Below are 14608 nucleotides of genomic sequence, written 5' to 3'. Positions count from 1 at the left end.
GGCCCTAATCTAGAAAGCTTTCTTGTAGAGAGTTAATCCTATTCATGATGAATGAAGTGGAACCGTCACAGATACTTGGAGTTGAAGACCACCCACTCCAATCCAAGCCTCTTGCCCAATGCAGGAATGTCATCTACAGCTTTCCATCCAGCTATTGCTAGAACATTTCCAGTGAAAAGAGCTCTTGGCATCTGGGTGCAATTCTATTTTCTAGGAAATGCTTCCTCACAGTGGATTGAATTCAGGCCCCTTACTACTTCTACCCACTGGTCTCAGTTCTGCATTGTGAGTAGTATAGAAAAGTTCTAACTCTATTTTCCAAGTTTTGAAGATGGCACTGTTGCCACCACTTGTCTGCCTCTACCTGTTCTTCTTCAGGTTAAACCATGCCATTTCTTTCTCAATTGTCCCCTTTGGATTGGAACCCTATTATTACTGGTCCTGGTCACCCTCCCTTGGGTATGTTCTAGTTTATGAGGCCTTTCTTAAAATAAGAACCTAAGAATGGAACATGATGTAGTCTGACCAGCAAAACATAAGAGGACTATGCTCTGAACCCTACCTTTTTATTAAGACATTCCACAATTAGACTCACTTTTTAAACCTTTTTCAATACTAGTGGCTTTTATTGAAGGTCTGCTCAAATTTTCTGACCATTTCTAGGTGAATTTCAGAGTTTTAAGACCAGCTATTTAAGTCTGTCTGTTCTACAGATTTTTTTTTTTTAAGGAACTGCCATCAAGCTTAGATATCTGTGGTTTCCAAATTATACCCACCTTCCATTTTGAAAATATGGACATTTGTCCATCTTTAGTCTTACAGTTTTTCAATCAACTGGCACATTTGTACTGTGTGTCTATCCTGGGTCAGATGTTGTGCTGTGAGGTGGGTCAGTGAACAAGACAAAATTTCTGCTCTCAAGGAGCGCCTCTATTCAGTGAGGAGAGTCACATGAACGTGCAGAAAGTTACAGGAGCTCAGAAACAAGATGCTTCTGAGAACATATTCATCCACACTGAAGAGGCATTGTTCCCTGGGGTGCTGGGCTCAACCTGCACCCAATGAGTATTGATGGGAAGCCCAACTTCATCTCAAATGCCTGGGTCCTTCATCTTCTCACCTAGCCAGGGCTGCAGAGGCTCTTTGCACTGTTGTTTATACCCTTTCTCATGTGAAGAGCAATTTCCATCCAGGAAAATACAGAATCCAAGAGGAAACAGCTCTTGTTTCCCTTTCACATTGTTAACATTATTCTTGGGGCCTAAGGAAGAAGTCTGGCCCTCTACTCTGTACCTACTTATTCTAAAGGATGATGATGATGAAGATAATGGAAAGAGAAGTAGCTTCCATTTAAAAATATTCATTCTGTTAAGGTACATTATATATATATAGTATAAAATACATAATTTATATATATTTATATAATTATATTTATATAAATTTATAAATGCATGTTATATTTAAAATTATATATCTATAAATTAAAAGATAAAACTTTAAATTATACAATTATAAAAATTATGAATATATTTATGAATTATAAAATAAATTATAAAATAACCCATGTTTGAATTGGGTGGGTCCACTTATATGTGGATTTTTTTCACCCAAACATTGATTAAAAAATACAATATCCATGGGATGTGAAACCTGTGTATACCAAGAGATGACTGTATATATTCCTTTAATCCTTTTCAATCCTTAAAGCAACTCAATGAGGTAGATATTGTTATCCTTGTTTACAGCTGGGAAAACAAGTCTTAGTAACTTTTCCAGTGTCACATGATTAGGAAGTGAGACAGCTGGACCCCAGATCCAGGATTCCCACACTTCTAATGCACATATGACCCTGACAGTTAGTTCTGCTGCCTTACTTACCTGTAGCCCAATAAGACATCCACATCACCTAGAAGTTCCTTTTCCAAAAGTCCCAATTGCTTCCAGCCTTGGCCTTCCTGGCTTTGTTTCCCTAAGTTCAACCACTGTGTCCATCCTGGGTGCATGAGCCCCTTTCGTGCCCACTGTGACCACCATTTGGCAAGCCTGAGCTTGTAGCCTCATGGGTTTCTTTGAAAGTTTCCCTCCTTACCCTGGTTCTCATTTTCTTCAGTGGCATTCCTCAGCATGGTAAAGCAGATTGAATTTATAGGTTTTTGCTTGGTTGTCTTATTAATTTACTTACTTACCTATCTACATTTTATTTTTAATCTTCCATCCTTTGGGAACCATATTTTCCTTTGGAGTCTCTGACCAGGGGACCCTGTTTATCTTTTCCAAAAATAGAGATTCCATGCATCAAAGAAATCTCATTTCCATTTCTCCATTTACATTTAAAAGGGAATAGTGAACCAGTCTGTGGGCAGAAGTGGAGAGCTATAAAAAAATCGGCCAATTGTTTTCCCTTACAAAACCAAATCTGCACAAATCAATTTACATAGAAGGTAGCGTAATCTGAGAGCCATTCTGAATGCAAGCTCTTTCTCAGGTCCTGTTTTTGAAAATTGGAGTTTGATAGAGACGGTGGCATCCTTCCTATTCCGCTGCAACACCTCATGCACAGGCTTCTAAGAACTCGTGGAGGGAAATGTGCTCCGCTGAGGTCCTAGCCAGGAGTCGGCCTCAGTTAACTTGAACCTCTGGGGTGTTTGCTTACGGTAGTGGAAGCTTCTTTCCCTTTCAGGTCCAGCTGACTGCCTCTCTCCTTCAAAAGAAGGAAGAAATTATCCCCTAGTTTCCTTGTATCCCGTTGCTGCTCTCTTTGAACATTACATGTTCTTCATCGTCACTCAAAATCTCATTTTTTCTTTGGAATCCTGTACCATGATCATAACCAATATTGAACTCTCATTCTCTTCCTATACTTGAACTATGTCTTATAACCAAACATTTCTGGATTTAATTAACTATTTTCAGAAACTATTATTTCAAAATTTAACATTTAGGGATGTTCTTTTCAGTGAGATGACACACTACAAGGTGGGCACCAAAAGGGATAGGTGAGATAAATGAATGGAAACATTGCACACGGAAGATGGAGACTGGTTGGGAGGACTTTAGGAGTAGGTGCGAGAACCAGAAAAACTTAGCATCCTCTCAGTCAGGAGACCAGAATTCTCCAGAAGGCTCTGAAGTGGAAAAAGCAAGTGAAAATGGCAACTGGATTTGGTAATTAGGCAACTTCTGGTGTCCTCAAGAGTAATGGTGGCCGAATCCAGGCTGGAATGGATACAGAATGAAGTAAATGGTGGTGAGGAAATGCAAGAAGTGGGTCGAATTCTTCCCAAACAGAGGTATTCTTCTCTGTACCTACTTCTACTTTTGGGAAGAAGTGTTTAATCTGGGACAGACAGGAAAATGTTTGGCCAAAATAGAGTTGCTGCATTTTATAGAAAGATAAGAATAGGGTTCTTTTTTTTTTTTTTTTTTTTTTTTTTTTTTTTGAGACGGAGTCTGGCTCTGTCGCCGGGGCTGGAGTGCAGTGGCCGGATCTCAGCTCACTGCAAGCTCCGCCCCCCGGGTTTACGCCATTCTCCTGCCTCAGCCTCCCGAGTAGCTGGGACTACAGGCGCCCGCCGCCTCGCCCGGCTAGTTTTTTTTTTGTATTTTTTAGTAGAGACGGGGTTTCACCGTGTTCGCCAGGATGGTCTCGATCTCCTGACCTCGTGATCCGCCCGTCTCGGCCTCCCAAAGTGCTGGGATTACAGGCTTGAGCCACCGCGCCCGGCCAAGAATAGGGTTCTTTAGAGAACAAGCATTTATATTCTGTTCCTGCCTCAACTGCAGAACTTTGCTGTCTGCAGGTGGCTTCCATGCTTAAAAGTTGCATTAATGAATATTCCTTATATTACGAGGATAGAGAAAAGGGTCTATTTATTGAGTTTATGGTGTAGTCTACATGCAGCAAACCCCCATTCAGACCATAGACAGATACCAGTTACATATACAGAAAACCCAGATGAGCTATCGTTATACCCCACATAAAAGGAGGAGGCATATTGCTCAGCAGGGAATTTGGCCAAAATATGATACTATTTTCCACCTAATCAGGACTGGTTTACTGGAGTACAGAGTTCTGCACAGAACCTATGGTTTAGATGAGATATGATCCTGTGTGTACACAGAAGAAACCCTTCAGAATACAACAGCTGGTGAAGGTATGGGTTCATAACAAGTTGCAGATGAAAACAATGAAGAATGTAGTCAGTTTAGTTTTGCTTGGGTAGATGTGGAAAGCTGTGAAAATGAGAGGGTCTAGATAAGGAAGAGAGATTTAATAGATTGTGACTTATTTTATATATGTGGCTCCATATGTATATTCTGGCTAAAGATTAACTGGCTCAACATTGTCAGAAGTTGTAATAGACAATTGATAAACCCATACATCCTCCTCCTATTTATGTCCTAATTCTTCAAATCAGGGTTTCCTAAAGTGGTTCTGAATCTGCAGGACTTAAAAAAATGTTAAAAATTGAAAAAACAAACAATGGATCCAGGGACAAGTTTGGGGAATGCTAAATGATACCAAATTAACCAAGTTTCCTTAGTGCAAGATATCCTAGAGGCTTTACTACGCCAGTGAGCCTTGTGAATCTCCAAGCGGACCACATAATACACAGCATTTCTTGAATTTACTTGCATATAAAACTCTTCCCATGCAAGACTCACAGGGTTTGAAGTTCTGAAACATGCTTTGGGAGAGGCTGCTTTTCTTCAGCTCTGCTTATACCAATACTACACCCTTGACTAGGGTCATTAACAAATGAAAATGCATTTGCTTTTCCATAAGTCAAGGTGAATTTCACAATGCTTTTCAATTAAGGAAGCAGACTCCACAAATCCTTTACCTGTGACCATTTACATGTGACCATGTGACAACGGCCCTTATTAAACAAACAATAACACTCAAGATAGAATTACTGCCAAAAAACTAATCTATGAGTTTACTTCTTCCTACTGATGGCAATAGAATTCTTTAGCTATAGTTAGCAATCACCAGAAACTTCAGCAAAGCAACACCCATCCCTTTTGTTCTAAGCGTTTTGGAGTACCCTGGCTTGGGCCTTTGAACAATATCAATGCATTGACTCTCTGCTGGGAAATAATTTCACAGCTGGGGTCTCTTTCTGAGTGTGACCCTTTGAGTTGTCAAATTCAGAAGGCATAGCAGACATGAGAGGATGCTGAATGGCCTCCCATTCCAGTCCCCTAGCAATGTGTCAAAAGTTTAAGCAGCTGCATATCCCTCTTGTCTCCATCAACAGCTGCAGCATGGAACCCATTCCTTTCATGGGTGTCAGCCCAGAAAATGGCCTAACGGTGTTAGGTTCACACATTAACAACCTGAGCAACCTCACTGAGCCTAGGACTGCAGTTGGGCTTCCTGGGACCTGCCCTTTGAATTCCAGATCCTCCCTCTCTGTGCAACCGCTTTTTCTATGAAATATTTATTTTCAGAAATCCTTCAAGGAACCTTCTTACACAAGAGGTTTGCAGAAGAAATCTGGCATCAATCCCACTGGGGGGTGATTGTTGAAATTGTGAGCTCATCTGACTGACCTTAGAGAGCCTCATTACCTCTTTTACAAAAGGCTTTAATTCTCCTTTAGTGATTACACTGACAAAAGCACAAAGATGTCGGTCATTCATGACCCCTTTCCAAAGGTCTCCCAGGCCTCCTGGCCCCTCCCTGACCACACAGCTAGTGTTTCCCAAGTCTTTGAGAGTTGTCCATTTCCAGAGAAATGGCTAAGAGGGGATATCTTCCAAATGACCCAGTTTTCCTAGGACTCCACAAGTCTTAGCTGCAGCTGGTACACAATACTCAACTGATTTAAATGCAGTTCTTGGCAAAGAGTACTCACTCAACTGCTCAGCTCAAAGCCTCCAAGATCTCATCCCTGCCCAATTTTCCAACCCAATTTACAGCCATTTCTCATCCTCCCCTCCCCACCATTTACATCCTCATCCAGCAACCCCAGGGATCCAGGCATTTCAGAATATTCCCTGTTCCTTAATCCTGTCTTGCATACTCCTGACTCAGGGCTTTCACCCATGCTATAGGCTCTGCCTTATTTGTCCTCATTCGCTTGGCAAACAAAAAGCATCCTGTAATTTCCAACTGAAATGTCATGTTCTCTGAAACCTTTCCTGGCCACCCCAGGCCGGGTTAATCCTTCTCTCTTCTCTGCACATAACATTAATGGCCCACCTGTCATATTACACAATGGTTGCTTGTTATTGATCTGTGTCTCCTATGTCTAGACTGGGAGCTCTTTGGGGGTCCCCAGTGCTTAGCACAAAGCAGGTGTTCATAGGCTGTTCACTGAAAAGAGAGGAGCACTGTAGTGTTTTCACTGTGAATGGGCACAGGGGTTGCTGAGTGAGAATTACCATAGGGGTTGTTGCCGGGTTGGCAGCAGGAAGTAGGCAGCAGCAAATGGAAAAGGCTGGCCTGGTCCCACCCTTCATCTCTTTCTAGAAGGAAAATAGCATTGTTCTTACGTCCAATGAAACACTCAAGACTCTCCAAATGCCTGATGCAGAAAACAGAAGATCAGCATAGCAACACTAGGAAATCCAAAGGGCAGAGGATACAGAAGGGAAATGGAATTCATGTGCTGGAACTGGCTGTCTCTGCTATTTGTGGCGTATTTACTGATTGCACGACTGCACAACTGGTAAAATGGCATAACCACAGCTCAGGCCAAGTGTATTGGCTGTAAGTCCAGTGATTTTTATTTTAACATGTCTAAAAGCACTTTAAAAATTGCTAAGGCCTCTGTAAATAGTTGTATGCTGAGAATCTAGGCTAACACGCTGTTTATTCGTGCAATTTTTCCATACCCAGTCTTTCTCACTTCTTCTTTCCATACACACACGCACACATCTACACACATATAAATACACATGTAGGCACACATGTGGATATCTACACACATCTCAACTCACGTAGGGGCACCTCTCTAGACACCCCACCCCATGACATAACTGCCCCTACTGCTGTCTGCTCCCCTCCAATTTATATCTGGAGAATGACTATCAGAGCATTACCTTTCATTATGTAAGGAAAGAGCTATAAAGATGGGCACTTTATATAGCATGGGGAAGGAGAGTCTATTAAATGTATGTGTCTATTGCAGTATGTATATATGAATACAAGTATATACAGGTACATAAGTCACCCACGTTTACACACGAGCACAGAGAGTGTTATAAATTTCTGGAGCCAGGATGTCTGCATCCTTGTCACCACTAAGTAGAACCTGCCCCCGGTGTAATCTCCATGCTGTTGCAGGACAGACTGTTTCTCAAAGGGCAGTCCCCTTTGCTAAGTTCTGTCCTGTTGCCACAGGAGTTCTGTTGTGAAAAAATTCTCATTGCCTTGAGTATGCCCTAGTGCCTTCCTAAGAACTGCAGTTCCCTGGATGATGGCGGGTCCCTGTGGTTCACATATATTTATGAAATGTGACATCCTCTTGCACTGGAAGGAGCAATGAATAAAAACCAAGGGGAGAGATGAAGATGGCAGAAGGTGCCTTCTCTAAAGGAGGGGCCTGCAGTGGGCATGACACATCTCACTGGGCAAGATGCCACCATGGTTCTCTGCCTCTCTGCAACACGTACTTCCTCTGAGACATCAGTGCTGGTCATTATCAGTTACTGATCAATCTGATGCTTTCCCCTTACTTAACACCAATGTGTTCTTCTTGAAGTTAGCGAAGGAATGTGCATGACTGGATGTGCTTTGAAACAGTTTATTTGAATCTCTCTGCAAACAGTTTTCACCTCTTTATTGTCGATGACAGTCTTGGATTCCATGCCAGGCTGCCTGTATTTAATTTGGCTTGCTTACTGGGCCCCAAGCATGCCTGAGCGAGTTCACTTTCTCTCAGTGCCTGGCATATAGGAAGACCTCAATACATGGTAGTTCTGGTGGTTGTTTTTTTTCTTATACTCTCTCCCTCCATGTGTGACCAAGTGAGATTACCAGCTTCTTCAGTCTTCCAAGAGAGAAGATCAATGTGGCTAATCTGGCCACAGTCCAAGTTAAATCCAGAGGTGACCCTGGCCCCAGAAGTGTGTTACCTCTGACCTTCAGGCCTGAATAAAACCTGAAGAGATGTTGAGGAATCAGAGACAGGGCTGACCTAAGAGAAATTTGACTTTATTCCTAGTGAAATGACCCCTTCCACAGTGATGAACTATACAGTGCTGTTTAGAAAGTACTGCAGTGGCTTGTATTTGTTAACTAATTTGTATGAATTCATATATGTGTTACTTATTGCATTAATAACCTACACTACATTTTCTATTCTTTTCTTCCCCCTGTCTTCACATTACCAATCTTCAGTTCATATATGCTCTGAAGAACAACAGTGTGTTAAGAAAGAGTTCTCTGGTGTCAGGTGGTAGTTAATGTTCTTTACATCATTACCAATAGATAAGCCAGCACTAAGGAGAGTAAGCCAAGGGGATCCTGGACTTTATGTCATTTTCCAGATTTAAAATCCTTCTGTGGGGTTCATCACCTGCCCAGGGAGAGTACTGATGTCCTCTTGAGTTAGCCAAACCGGGCCTTGGTTCTGACTGCCTTACTAACTCTGTAAAACGCAGCTTGTGAAATCATCCACCGGCCCCACTTTCCTCATCTGCATAGGAGATAATAGCCACTGCACTAGAATACTCATGGCATGATTGTATCATGAGAATTAACTGATATCAAATTTTAAATTATAATATTCATTTTTGGAGAGCACGAGGTAAGATGCTGTCAGTAGAAACAGAGATTAGAAGGACTTTTTGGAAAGCCATTTACCTTTGATAGGGAACATGAGACTTAAAATGCTCATGGCCTCTGACCCAGTCATTCCAATAATGGAAACCAATCCTAAAGGCATAATCCAAAACAAGGCCAAAGATTTAAAGACAAGTATGTTTATAATAGCTTAGTTTATATTTACAGAAAACTGGAAACAACTCAAATGCACAGCATCAGGGAAATGATTAAATAAATCATTGCATGTTCATATCATGTGTGTAAGAGATTGCTTAAAATGATGTTGCCAAAGAATTTGTAATAATGTGGGAAATCCCTTTTATAATGTTAAGTAATGAAAGGATGGTAGAGAATTAATATAATCCAGAAAGAAGTACATCAGGATGCTAACAATGGAGGATTTTCTTCTTTCTACTTTTTGAGTTTTATCATTTTTCCACAATAAGTGTCTGTGTGTGTGTATTTTTTTTTTTTTTTTTTTTGAGACGGAGTCTTGTTCTGTCACCCAGGCTGGAGGGCAGTGGCGCAATCTCGGCTCACTGCAACCTCCACCTCCCGGGTTCAAACAATTCTCCTGTCTCAGCCTCCTGAGTAGCTGGCATTACAGGAGCCTGCCACCATGCCTGGCTAATTTTTTGTATTTTCAGTAGAGACAGGGTCTCACCATGTTGGCCAGACTGGTCTTGAACTCTTGACCTTGTGATCTACCCGCCTTGGCCTCCCAAAGTGCTGGGATTACAGGCGTGAGCCACCGAGCCCAGCCTAAGTGTATATTTTTAAAAATGGAAAGATCACAACTACACTGAAACAATATGAAAACCCTGGCAAAGAGACTGTTACAGCAGGCACATAACACATGAGTCCTGTTCTCCTGTCCCTGAGCACGCTCTACTCACTTCTTGCTCTCCTCTAGATTCTAGGCACTTCCTTAATTCTAAACTCCTACCTCCCAGGACCTCTCATGCCCTTCCACATGCCCTTGTGTTTGTCCATCTGGAAAACTTCATAGGAGCCCCGTACCCACGCCTCATTAAGCCCTATTCAGTACAGCTCTAAGGCCACACCTCCATTGTGACTGGGGGTTGGGTAAGGCTCTGCCACCCCTGTGCTTCCCTGATCACCCTCCTCATTCCCCAGTTATAATCCTTATCATGCTTTATGCTGTGATGGCCACACAATTCTGTTTCACCGGAGTGACAGGGAGCTACTTCAAGTGTGGACAACACACCTTTCTCACCATTGAATCCTCAAGTTTTGGGCATGATACTTGGGCCTTGGCAGTTAGTAAAATGAGTACAGGAGTGAGACTCTCCTATGTTAACATCTTAACTTACCATGGTCCCCTCTCAGGCTCCTTGTCACTTACAAATGCCACCATCCACTCTTGCCTTTGAGCATTTTTGCAAGCTAGACCATCTACCTGTGATCTTTCTCATTACCACTTATTCTCAAGACAGCCAAGCTGTCTTTCCCCAACCTCTAGAAAAGCTCTTAAAATTCCACTTCTCCTGTGAAACGTGAGTTCCTCCACCACTTCCGGTCAGAGACTCCTGGATCCACATTTAGGCATAATGGCTCTCTGGTGTCAGTTCCCAGCCAATGTCAGGGCATCTCCATTTGTATCTCCTTCAAAGGCCCCAAATGGAACTTACCATGTGGCCCCCAGCTGGCCCATCTTTTCCTACCAATACATTTCTGTTGGAGCATTGCTGAGCTTTTTGTTTCTCCAAAATCTTCAGAGCATTCCACTCATGTATCCCTAAAGCCAAACTGTCATCCAGTCCTGCTTTTTCCTCACCTCCAAAATGTTTTCAGATTTGATCTCCCAATTTTAAGGACAGCTACGATACAATTGCCATTTGAGGCTGGGCATGGTGGCTCACGCCTGTAATCCCAGCACTTTGGGAGGCTGAGGCAGGTGAATCACCTGAGGTTGGGAGTTCGAGACCAGCCTAACCAACATGGAGAAACCCCATCTCTACTAAAAATACAAAATTAGCCAGGCGTGGTGGTGCATGCCTGTAATCCCAGCTACTTGGGAGGCTGAGGCAGGAGAATCGTTTGAACCTGGGAGGCAGAAGTTGTGGTGAGCCGATATCGCGCCATTGCACTCTAGCCTGGGCAACAAGAGCGAAACTCTGTCTCAACAAACAAACAAACAAACAAACAATTGCCATTTGAGATATGTTATTTCTGGGAGGTCTTATTCCTTTGAGCACTTTATCCTGCCTCCTTGCTGGAGTTTGCGCCTCCAGACTGCACTCACTTTGCCACAGAAGCTTAAGTGACAAGGAATAAAAAATGAATTATCACACTGCTGCAAAACACCCCTATCCCCAAAAGGAGTCAGACACTAACAACAGAAAATAATACAACTTAGGTGGTCTCTCTGCTCTGCCACTGCACAAAGTAGTTTAGAAGAGGTTTCTTGGAGAAATCACCTTTGTCTTCTGCTCTTCGCAAGAACCAAGAAGAGGGAGAGCAGAAAACAACAAAGTAACCAAAAAACAAAAACAAACAAAAACAGAGACAGTATTTTCTCTTAAACTACCCACAGTCGAGCTTCTGCCCTCAATACATGAAGACATTTCCTTTGTCAAGGTTATCAGTGATGCCAGATTACTAAATCTGACGGCCAATGATGAGTCCTTGTTTTCCCTGACCTAACAGAACACTAGGCCCAGGTGATGACTCCTCCCTGCTTCAGATACTTTCTTCAAGTAGCCTCAGGCACAGCTTACTAAGTTGGTTTTCTCTCTCTCTCTCTCTCTGGTTGCTACTTCTCAGTCTCCTGTGCCTTCCTCCCCATTTCTCAGACTTCAAGCATTGGAGCATCCCAGGGTTCAGTTCTTTGACCTCCAACTCTCCTCTGTTCTACACTTGGTAATCTCATCTTGCCTCCTGGCATTAAATACTACATTTACATCTCCAAACTAAAGCTCTCCCAAACCTCAGACTTTTATACCCACTGGCTCTCTGACATCTTTACTTAGGTTTCCAAAAAGGCCCACAAACTTTACAGTCCAAAATCTAGTTATCGATCTTTCCTCCCAAAGCCGTTCTTCCCAGTCTTCCTCATCACCGCTGCTGGCTACTTCATCCTTCCCATTGTTCGGGCTGAAAGTTTTATGTTATCCCACCACGGCCACTGCTGCCATGTGGTTCAAGCCACCTTCCCACTCACTTGGGTTTGTTCAGTAGTTAGTAATGGGCACATCTTCTGTTCTGTCCACTCATCGTCTGTTCCCCACATGGTAGTCAGAACGATCATGTTAGAGCCAGAGCTCTGAGTGAAACCCCTCAGGGGCTCCCATCTCAATCCACCTAGAGGCCAAAGTCTTTACATGACCTATACTTAGAATGACTCCAAAGTTTCTCATCCAAACAAGGACATTTTGAGAACATAATAATATTAGGACAGTAGGTATTAATGTGGATGGTCCCAGGCAAACAAAATATATACTTATTCTTCCTATAATGCCCTGCACAGTCTGGTGCCTATCAACTTCAGGACATTATCTCCTTCTCTTCTCTTCCTTGATCCTTCTGTTCCAGCAACACTGGTCACCTTGTTGTTTCTTAAACATGTAAGAGATGCACCCTTCTTAGGTCTTTCTGCTTGTTATTTCCTCTACCTGGAATGTTCTCCCTTTTATTCACATGGCAACCACCTTACCTCCTTTGGGTCTCTGAGCAATTACTGCCTTCCTAAAAAGGTCTTCCTCTACCATTCTACTTAAAACTGAGAACCCACTCCCCATTCATTTCCTACTGACCTTTATTGCTTTATTTTTCTCCATAGCATTTCTTCTGCCACTGTTGATACAGAGTATTTTCACTGGATATAGAATTCTAAGTTGACAGTTTGTTTTTTATTTTTATTTTTTCACTTTCGGCACTTCAAAGGTGACACTCCAATCTTCTGGCTTGCATACTACAAGTGACATTTTGTATAACTTAAAACAGTAAATAATTGACACTGAATGATACATATACATTTCCTAGCCCTTGCTTGCTAGAACTTTCCTTGGGCTCCTCTAAGTTTAAATCAGGCATTTGCTGATTTGATGTGGATAACACACATTTCACCAGGTACTTGTGTGGGTGTCTTACCTTGCATTAGAATATCCCAGACCTTTCTAATTCTTCCTCTTGAATTCCCTACATCACTCATCTGAGGTCATCTCTTGGATTTAAATACATTTGGTCTGAAATTCTCAAACTGCTGAATAAAATGCCATAGTAAGTCCAACTATACGGTTCCATGTAGGGCAAAGTAACCATTGTGGAAGGATTATGATAAAACTGTGTGACAATAAATAGAATAAAAGATGGCAAAACAATCTGTAAGTTATAAAGTATTATAAAAAGGCACTGAATTTCCAGTGTTATTGCCCTTTCATATTTCTCATTGGCACATCAATCAGACCTTGCCCTCCTAAAGTGGAAGGAAGAAAAAGGCTGCACCTGTCTGGGCTAAGGGTCTGGGCAGAACACTAGCAAAACTTTTAATACATCTTCATGTCACCACCCCAAACTCATCACGTCCGAAACTTATTTCATTATCTTCATTTTCCCCATGGTTTTCCTCTCCATTATTTTTCATGCCGATCCTCAGCACCTTCATGTTTCTAGTCTTAGAAAACCCAAAGTTAAAAAGGAGAGCAACTTAAGAGTGTTCTATACCTCTTTTCTCTCCTTCATCTGTAGCCAAGACTATTTTTTCTTTCTTCTAATTCTTGCCCATATTCAGTTCTTCTCTCCATTTCCACTATTAAAACCTTGGACTAAATTCTCCTTAACTCATGCCTGGATGACCACAGCTGGCCTCTCTGACCACTCTTTCTTCAGCCTAACCCAGCCTTTATATACTGCCAGAAGAACCTTCCAATAACAGCAATTTTCTCTCTAATGCACCATGGCCCATGCCCACTGTGTCAAATTCAAATTCTCCCACCAGAAGGAAAGGCATTTCAAACCTTTCATAGTCTGGTCCCCTTCCAAAATCCTACCTGTCACAGCCCACTAGCTCTAGACACCAAAAATCCCATCAGCTTGCTCAGCCAGTCCCTGAACCTGTGGAAGCCTCCATATTAGGATTCCCCTCCTGACCATGGCCGGGTGCAGATTTGGTCTTGCTCTCTTCAAAGCCAGTATCTTGGGTGTAAGCTTCCACTCAAAACTTTACTATGCATCTCATGACCCACTTGGTTCCGATAGATGCAGGAGGCAGATAAGGGGGAGGGTCCCTAGAGAATCTCTGACCCACCTCTGCACTGGGAGAATGGGATGGAGCCACGGGAAGTTCGCGCCGTGCAGGGGAAGGAGCCTGGCTTCTTTAGTTCCTGTGTGGTGGCCTGGTATTCAATCTGTGTGGTGGGGGCCATTAGCAGGATCCCCTCTTGCTTTGCAGAGAGTTTTCTTTTTTTCTCCTTTTTGTCCAACAAATTCCATTCCCCTCACCCTTCAATGTGTGTGTTTCTAATCCTTCCTGGTGGTGTGACAAAAACCTGGTTTTAGCTGAACCAAGGAGCAAAGCTCTACATCAGTTCTACATTGTACCTGTCAGACAGTATCACCGCATTTGTAGCAAAAATGCATTTTACTCTTTGACCAAAAGTTTGTAGCCAACCTCACTGCTAAGCTCTCACAGGTCCTAAAAGGACAGAAGCAACATAGCGGGGAAAGAGCACAAGCTTTGGAGTCAGAAAGTCCTGGGTTCAAACCCCAGTTTGCCTTCTTACCACGGGCTACATAACCTTGGGAATATCACTTGATCTCTTTGACAAAGCCTTAGGTTTTTTCCCCTGCTTATTTGAGATATAATTCATA

At 42.5% G+C, this 14608-nt stretch overlaps 1 protein-coding gene across 3 annotated transcripts in view; it reads right to left on the bottom strand.

Moving 5' to 3' along the window:
* The window catches only part of THSD4 (thrombospondin type 1 domain containing 4), a 698888-nt gene that overhangs the window by 169347 nt on the left and 514933 nt on the right, over positions 1-14608 (bottom strand). The window lies entirely within an intron of this gene.

The sequence above is a fragment of the Macaca mulatta genome, chromosome 7 (assembly GCF_049350105.2).
Source record: "Macaca mulatta isolate MMU2019108-1 chromosome 7, T2T-MMU8v2.0, whole genome shotgun sequence".
NCBI lineage: Eukaryota > Metazoa > Chordata > Mammalia > Primates > Cercopithecidae > Macaca > Macaca mulatta.
This window is presented reverse-complemented; position numbering and strand designations above follow the sequence as displayed.